We start from the raw sequence: 7,500 nt of genomic DNA on the forward strand, positions 1-7,500 counted from the left end.
TCTTTCTCCTTCTCGTTCACAGAGAATTTCGCAAGACGTGTTATTAAATCATTTTTCAACGATGAGATATCTCCTCGTCTTCTTCCTCTTGCTTCCCCCTTTCTTCCATCACCTCCTCCTCCATTTTCATTCGTCGTCGATCATTTCACGATAAGAACGGAAAAATGTTCAAGTCTCGAAAGTAACTATTAACGTAAAAATTCAATACATACATATACATATATATACACATATAAATGATATATTATATGTAGGCAATGATCATATATCAAGAATCGTATGTATTTTGAAACTTATGCAAATATTAAAAAGAGACTATCATAATTTTCTTTTTTATAAGATATATTAATTCTTTTATAAGATATCGATAGAAGAAGGTGTTATATCTGTCGCAAACAATAAAGTCAAATAAAGTCTTTCTTAAAAATCAAGGAGAGAAAAAAAAGGAAGGGAAAAAAAAAAAAAAAATAAAAAAAGGAAATACGACAAGAGATGGAGGCATCGATCGGAATAAAAGGCCATTGTTATTCGAGCTCGAAACTCACGAGATATGATCGCAAAAGATCGTTCGTTTATCTGTGTTGTGCATGTACAATGGTGTTCCTAATATACTACCCGTCATAGACCATAAAGCAGCGGGTCCCCTATTTCTACGACTCTACGACGCGACGCGTGTCTATATCGGCTTGCTGATCGACGATGACGTCATGAGACAAATCTTGACGATGATGGCGTGCAGGCAAGAAACGGCGTTGCGGCAACGGCACAAGGACGTTTACAAACTCGAACAAGAGAAAGAGACCGTGTTCTAACGAAGGACTTAAAATAAAATACTGAAAATTTTTCTGTTTCGTTAACGATCCTTTTTGTTTCTTCTCTTTCTCTCTCTCACTCTCGTTCCTATTTTCTTTTATCCTTTCTCTTTTTCTTTTTTTAATTTCTTTTTTCCTTTTTTTATTATTATTTTTTTTCTTTTTAATACTCTAGAAAAATTTTTGCAAGGTGGGATCAAAAAAAAAGATCCTGGATGATTTAAAAAAAAAGAAAAAAATCCATTACCAATCTACTTTCCTAGATCGTTCGTGCTAATTTTTCTTTTTTTTCTTCTCTCTCTCTCTCTCTCTCTCTCTCTTTCTCTTCCTCTCTCTCTTTTTTTTCTTTCCTTTCGGATCCCGAAAAAGTTCCCGGGCTTGTAAATTTCACAATTTAAAAAAAAAAAAAAGAGGAAGAGGAAGGAAGGAGAGAGGGAAGAAAGAGAGAGAGAGAAAAAGAGAAATATATATATATATATATATATATATATATATATATATATAGCATAAAAAATCCTCGGTGAAAGAGTAACCCAATTGATTAAAAAAAAAAAGAAAAAAGAAAAAAAAGAAATTTTAAGTCCCATTTTGTACGAATAAAAAAATTTTTATTCGTCCAAAAAGTTTGAGCTCGCCATTCTGTAATATTCGAATAGGATAAAAAATTTATATTTTAATCCTTATTAAATTCCTTTCGATCAAATTAAAGACGGGAAGAAGAGTTATCATCGAATTCTCGATCTCGCACTCGCTCTCGTTAATCCAGACGAGTTTAATTTAACGTTTTATACTTGCTCTCCTTTTTAGTTCGTGTTTTTTAAAGGGGAAAAAAAACCCCCCAGAATAAAAACAATAGATTCGAAGGAATGAAATAAATAAAAGGAAAAAAATTATATACAATATAGATAAAAAAAAAATAGGGTACCATTGTATGAATGAACACGAGAAAGACACGACGAAAGGTCGACATGTCAATAGGACACGCCTAGGAAAGATAAAGTAATTTGATGCGCGTGTGGTTAAAAAAATCTAACCACGCGACTATTGACAATAAAAGACATTACTATCATAGAAATAGAAATAGAAATAAAAAATGTATTTGTATGTGTGCGACAGAGAGAGAGAGAGAGAGAGAGAGAGAGAGAGAGAGAGAGAGAGAGAGAGAGAGAGAGAGAAATAGAATGATGTATATATAGAAAAGAGTTTCGAGAAACCGCGCCTAAGATCTGATTGTTCAACAATAAGAAAAAAATAATGATTTTCTCGATGTCCATGCGTTACTATGGAAAAATGTACAAATAAATACATATTGCGTGCATATGTATTTATTTATTTTTTTATTTACGTAGATACATATGTAGGTAAATATGTATATTTATTTGATACTTGTTTAAAATCATTCGTAGATCAATATGAATATTATTATAATATATGTTATTGTAATAACTTTTATTATAATAATATTAATGTAATAATATTTAGTATAAAAAATTTATTTTACGAATATTATATATGTATATATATATATATATAGATATATTAAATTATCGATGACATTGTTCATATGTATATAAGTAATGAGTACATAAATTAAAAACTAAGTTATGCCGTTTATTATCGACAATATCAGTAATAAAAATGATAAATAATTATAAAATACGAATAATTTTATGATATGACGTATTATCTATCCCGTATAATTTTCATAACGGAGATTGACGACAATGTCGGGCGATATCGAGTTCAGTAAAAATTTATTGCATGTTAGTTTGGTCTGATAAAATTCGAGAAAGTTAAGATAAATAGAAAGAGAGAGAGAGAGAGAGAAAAAGGAAGAGAAAGAGAATTTTGGGATTTGGCAAAGTCTCGTTCTCCTGATAGTGCTGCGTGGCTGCGTTATGCGCACGACGGAGATCGAAAAAGTGGTCGAACGACGTTCCATCGAGCTACAAAGATGAGAAGGGGAAAAAGAAAAAGAGAGGGGGAGAGAGAGAGAGAAAGAGAGAGATAGAGAGAGAGTAGCATTGGAAATTTACGACACCATAAGCACATACCTACATATATACATACATATATACAATAATACGTATAAATATTTATATATTAATATTTATATACATATATATATATATATATATATATATATATGTATATATACATATTTGTCATGGCATGTAAACGAGTCCAATTTTACTTGTCGCTTTACAACTTATTAAGAAATATATTACGAAAGTATCTTTTTCTTTTTTTAGACGTTCAAAAACATTCAAAACTTTTTCTTTTTCCAAACGTTCAGAAACGTATCGAATTAAATCGATAAAAAAAAAGAAAAAAAAAAAAAATCTACGTCAACCGAAATCACTACGACGCCATTTTTTTATTTTTTACCTAAATAAGTTAAATTCTACTCCGTTCCTCATTTATCCCTCTTTTATATATATATATATATATATATATATATATATATATATATTTCCTAACAAATTTCTCGCGGGAGTCATAAACCTTTTTTCTTTCTTAATTTTATTCAGATTTAACGTTCGATCGTTTTTCTTTGATTAACAATAAAATTAAGATTTATATTCACGTATATTTTATATATGCAATCGATCATAAATTTATCCATTAATAACTTATATATGCATTCATACATATTTATATATAAAATCAAATAATTATACGATTTCGTAGTCCTATTCGTATAACTGTAGTATATTTATTATTTTATAAACATACCTACGAGTCACGATGACACTCAAGAATGCTACATTAAGAAATGAAGATAAAGTTCATACCTCGGGGGAATTAGTGCGCATATAAACGCAAGTGGAATTTCTTTAAAAAGCCGCACTGTGCTTCTTCCTAACTCTCTTTCTCTCTCTCTCTCACTCTCGCATACACACACACACACACGAACACGATGTTAGTACACTTGCACCGGCCATTCTCCTTGCAAAACTGAACCCTTCTCTCTCTCTCTCTCTCTCTCTCTCTCTCTCTCTCTCTCTCTCTCTCTCTCTCTCTCTCTCTCTCTCTCTCTCTCTCTCTTCACAAGCATATTTACTCTCTATCTTTATCTCTCCCATGCGCATTCTGTCTCTCTTACATATGATATATATATATATATATATATATATATATATATTTTTTTTTTCCAATAATTGAGATCCCTCAAAATCAACGAGATAAAAAAAAAAAAAAACATTCATTGAGCAACCTAATCTTTTAGAAAAAAAATTTCGACTTAAGCGTCACGCGTTAACCAACCAACCCCTCTAAAACTATCGATCGTATATCTATGTAGTAATTTTGAAGATGAAGAAAAAAAGGGGGAAAAAAAAAAAGAAAAAAAGAAAGAGAAAGAAAAAAAAAGGTAGGAAAAAAGAAATCGCACGTGACTCTCTTCCATCTCCTGGCACGATACCAAAAGTTACGGGGAACGCGTTCGTGTTTGTAAGGGGGATCAGGGGAACAGCAAAAAATGAAAGGGATAAAAAAAAAGGGAGGGGGGGAAGAAAAAAGAAAAGAGGAAAGAAATAATATACACGTAAATGTTGTAAGTACGTAGAAAGAGAAAATTAATTTATATATATATATATATATCTCTCTACGTGATTTCAATATGAGTACATAAGTCGCGAGACGAGAGAGAAGAGTAAAAAGTGAAAAAAGAAAAGAAATAAGAAAAAAGAAACAAAAAAATCGCATTGGAAACAGACGAAAGGGCATCTAGTTTTTTTGCGATCTAGATACCTTCTCTCTCTCTCTCTCTCTCTCTCTCTCACTCTCTCTCTCTCTTTTATACATCTGTCTCTCTAGATGGTACCCGGACGAGACGACGAGGAGTCGACTAACGAGCTGAAATAAAGTCGAATTGCCGGACGCGTAACTCGTTAATACGGGTCAGTGCAAAAGAGACAGAATCCGTGGCGCTTCTCGTACTACGTCTCGAATGGGATATTTTCATGCTGCGTGGAAACCGGGAATCCATCGTACCAAAGAAATACCATACGTACGTACAGGAGGAAAAAAAAAGAGAAAGAAAGAAAAAAAGAAAGAATGAAAGAAAGAGAGAAAGAAAGAAATCGAAAAAAAAAGGGTCGGTCGCTCTGCTCTTCGCCGTACTGCACAGCAATGCAATGCAACGCTATGCGATGCATTGCATAGCGTTGCATTGCATTGCATTGCTCTTCTCTGCTCGTCGAGAGCGTCGACGCGGCACGTGCGCGCCCACGAAACGTCGCACGCACATATGAGTGAGAGAGAAAGAGAGTGAATGAATGAGTGAAAGAGAAAAAGATAGAGAGGAAAAAAGATAGGAAGAAAAAAACATCTAAAAGAGAGAGAGAGAGAGAGAGAGAGAGAGAGAGAAACGAGTAATAAAATCGTTCGTAATTTCATAAGAAAAGACGTATGCTTTTTCAAATAGTTTACGTAAAATTTCGCAACGATAACAGTAGAGAGGAATATGAAAGGTTAGGTTAAACGTACCTTCTCGCTAAGCCTCTTCTTATCGCTCTCTTTTAAGTAATACACATAACAGCGATAATCGAGCTAATCAGTTCTCGCCTAAGTGCTCGTTACGATATGAAAAAGTCACGAAATGGAAAAGATACGTTCGATTTTTTAACCGATCGCGAGGAGATCGTATCCATTTTTCTTTTCTTGTAGGGAAAACGCGCGAACGAGCAACGAACGAACGAACGAACGAACGAACGAACGAACTTCGTACGTACCTTCGTATGTATACAAAACACATACACGCAACATACAAATAGAAAGAGAGAAGAAGAGAAGAGAGGGAGGGAGAGTGAGAGAGATATATATATATACATACATAACACGTACGTGGGAAGAAGAGACAACGTTGGTAGCCGCGAAATCGTGCGGCTCTTTCGACGCGCGCAAATAAGCTGCCACGCGATTGGCCGAGACATTGACGCGAGAGCGGCAAAATCGAGGATGCCGATTGGCTGATATACTGGATAAAGGGGATCTCTATTCGCATGCTTGCCCGCTCGCTCGCTCGTTTAGCTTATTCGTTCTTTCTTTACTCGATTATTATCAAATATCATTCTATAAGAACTTACTTTTTCGAGAAGTTTGGCAATTGAAATGAATAAAATTAATAATACGAGAGAGAGAGAGAGAGAGAGAGAGAGAGAGAAATTGAGAACTAAGATTACATACTTTTCCGCTTTGTTCCGCTTAATAATTGCCATCGCGCGTTGCCACATCATATTTCTACAGCCGGTCCAGCTAATGACACGTCGTAGATTGCGTAAAAAAAAAAAGAGACAGGAAGAGAGAGAGAGAGAGAGAGAGAGAGAGAAAGAAAGAAAGCGATACATACGTACTTACAAGAGAGAAAGAGAGAGAAAGAAAGCGATACATTCGTACTTACAAGAGAAAACGATCGAAAACGGCACGCATATTTGCGATAGGATGACGTCCGTCGTCGTCGTCGTTCGCGACGAAAAAAAGAAGAAAAAAAAAAAAAGAAAGACAAAAACAGACAGAAAGAGAGATAGAGAGAGAGAGAGAGAAAGAGAGAGAGAGAGAGAGAGAAGAAATGATTTCACACGCGGAAGGAACTAGAAGAAATGAACCCGCGTAGGAGTGTGCGTGGTACACGTGATACGATAGACCGCGGAGGGGGAAGTGACGAATATAAAAGGAAAGAGAAGAAGAGGAGGTGATGGTTGAGGAGAAGGAGGAGGAGAAGATTCGGCGGCGGCGTTGGATGGAATAATAAATTGTACGAATATTACGAAATAAATTTAGATTTACCTTGCAGACGAAGCGAAGTCCGGATGATTATTGTTATCGTCTCGTATATTGCGACGAGATATCTTCTAGAAAGTAATGACTCCGGGATATATCACAAATGACCGGGATCCGAACGAAAAAAAAATTTATTTCCCTTCCGTCTTCCTAGGAGCCACTGACTTATTATATTTCTTCTTCTTCTTCTTCTTCTTTTCTTCCTCCTTTAATTTTTTTTTCTTTTCCTTTCTTTTCCTTTACCCTTCTCCTCTTTTCTTTTCTCTCTTTTTATTTCTTCATCCTATTTCTTTCTTTCTTTTTTTTTTCTTTTTTTTTTTTTTTTTTTCTTTCTCTCACCGTTTCGCGTTTTTAGAAGAAGCACCAAAAAAAACACCAAGCTAGAAGGAATAATAATATCATCTAATACGTCGTCATCACTAATCCCGGTGAATATGGACGAATTAACCAACGTTGAATATAATACGCGAGTTTTGCTCCCTTGACGTTAGCTCTCTCGCGACGTTCGTGTCCTCTTCTTTTTCCTCTTCTTCGAAACTGGGAGAGACAACGGATAGAAAGATAGAAAGAGAAAAAAAGAGAGAGAAATAGAGAGAGAGAGAGAGAGAGAGAGAGAGAGAAAAGAAAAAAAGAGAGAGAGAGAGAGAAAGATTGCGAAAGGGGGAAAGAAAAGAGGTTAGAAAGAGATAGAACAAAGATATGGTGGACGACGAGTTAAAGGTGATTAGATAGATAGATAGATAGATGAATAGAAAAAACGGGGTAGAAAGACACACGTAAAGAGAAATAGAGAGCCTCCCTCGCTCCTCACTTTAAACTCCTGGTCGATCGGCCAGGTCGCGGACACAAACCACGAAAAAACTGCTCTCACTTGTATAACGCCGGCTCGTATGAGTGCTGACCT

General features: G+C 34.9%; 1 protein-coding gene and 1 long non-coding RNA gene across 23 annotated transcripts in view; one reads left to right on the plus strand and one right to left on the minus strand.

The window, feature by feature from the left end:
• LOC124955238 (mediator of RNA polymerase II transcription subunit 15-like) overlaps positions 1–7,500 on the minus strand; it is a 394,448-nt gene that overhangs the window by 385,553 nt on the left and 1,395 nt on the right. For 13 of the 22 annotated variants that reach the window (XM_047509394.1, XM_047509391.1, XM_047509569.1 and 10 more), the window contains exon 1: positions 7,468–7,500. This exon is cut by the window's right edge. The gene's annotated coding sequence lies outside the window, so the exon portion shown is untranslated. Of the gene's footprint in view, positions 1–6,602; positions 7,134–7,407 lie in introns of all 22 variants that reach the window. The other 9 variants (XM_047509532.1, XM_047509434.1, XM_047509419.1 and 6 more) reach the window with 5 other exon arrangements.
• LOC124955346 overlaps positions 7,361–7,500 on the plus strand; it is a 15,461-nt gene continuing 15,321 nt past the window's right edge. The window contains exon 1 of the long non-coding RNA XR_007102846.1: positions 7,361–7,500. This exon is cut by the window's right edge and continues 794 nt beyond it. This is a non-coding gene — a long non-coding RNA (uncharacterized LOC124955346).

This window comes from Vespa velutina, chromosome 1 (genome assembly GCF_912470025.1).
Source record: "Vespa velutina chromosome 1, iVesVel2.1, whole genome shotgun sequence".
Taxonomy (NCBI): Eukaryota; Metazoa; Arthropoda; class Insecta; order Hymenoptera; family Vespidae; genus Vespa; species Vespa velutina.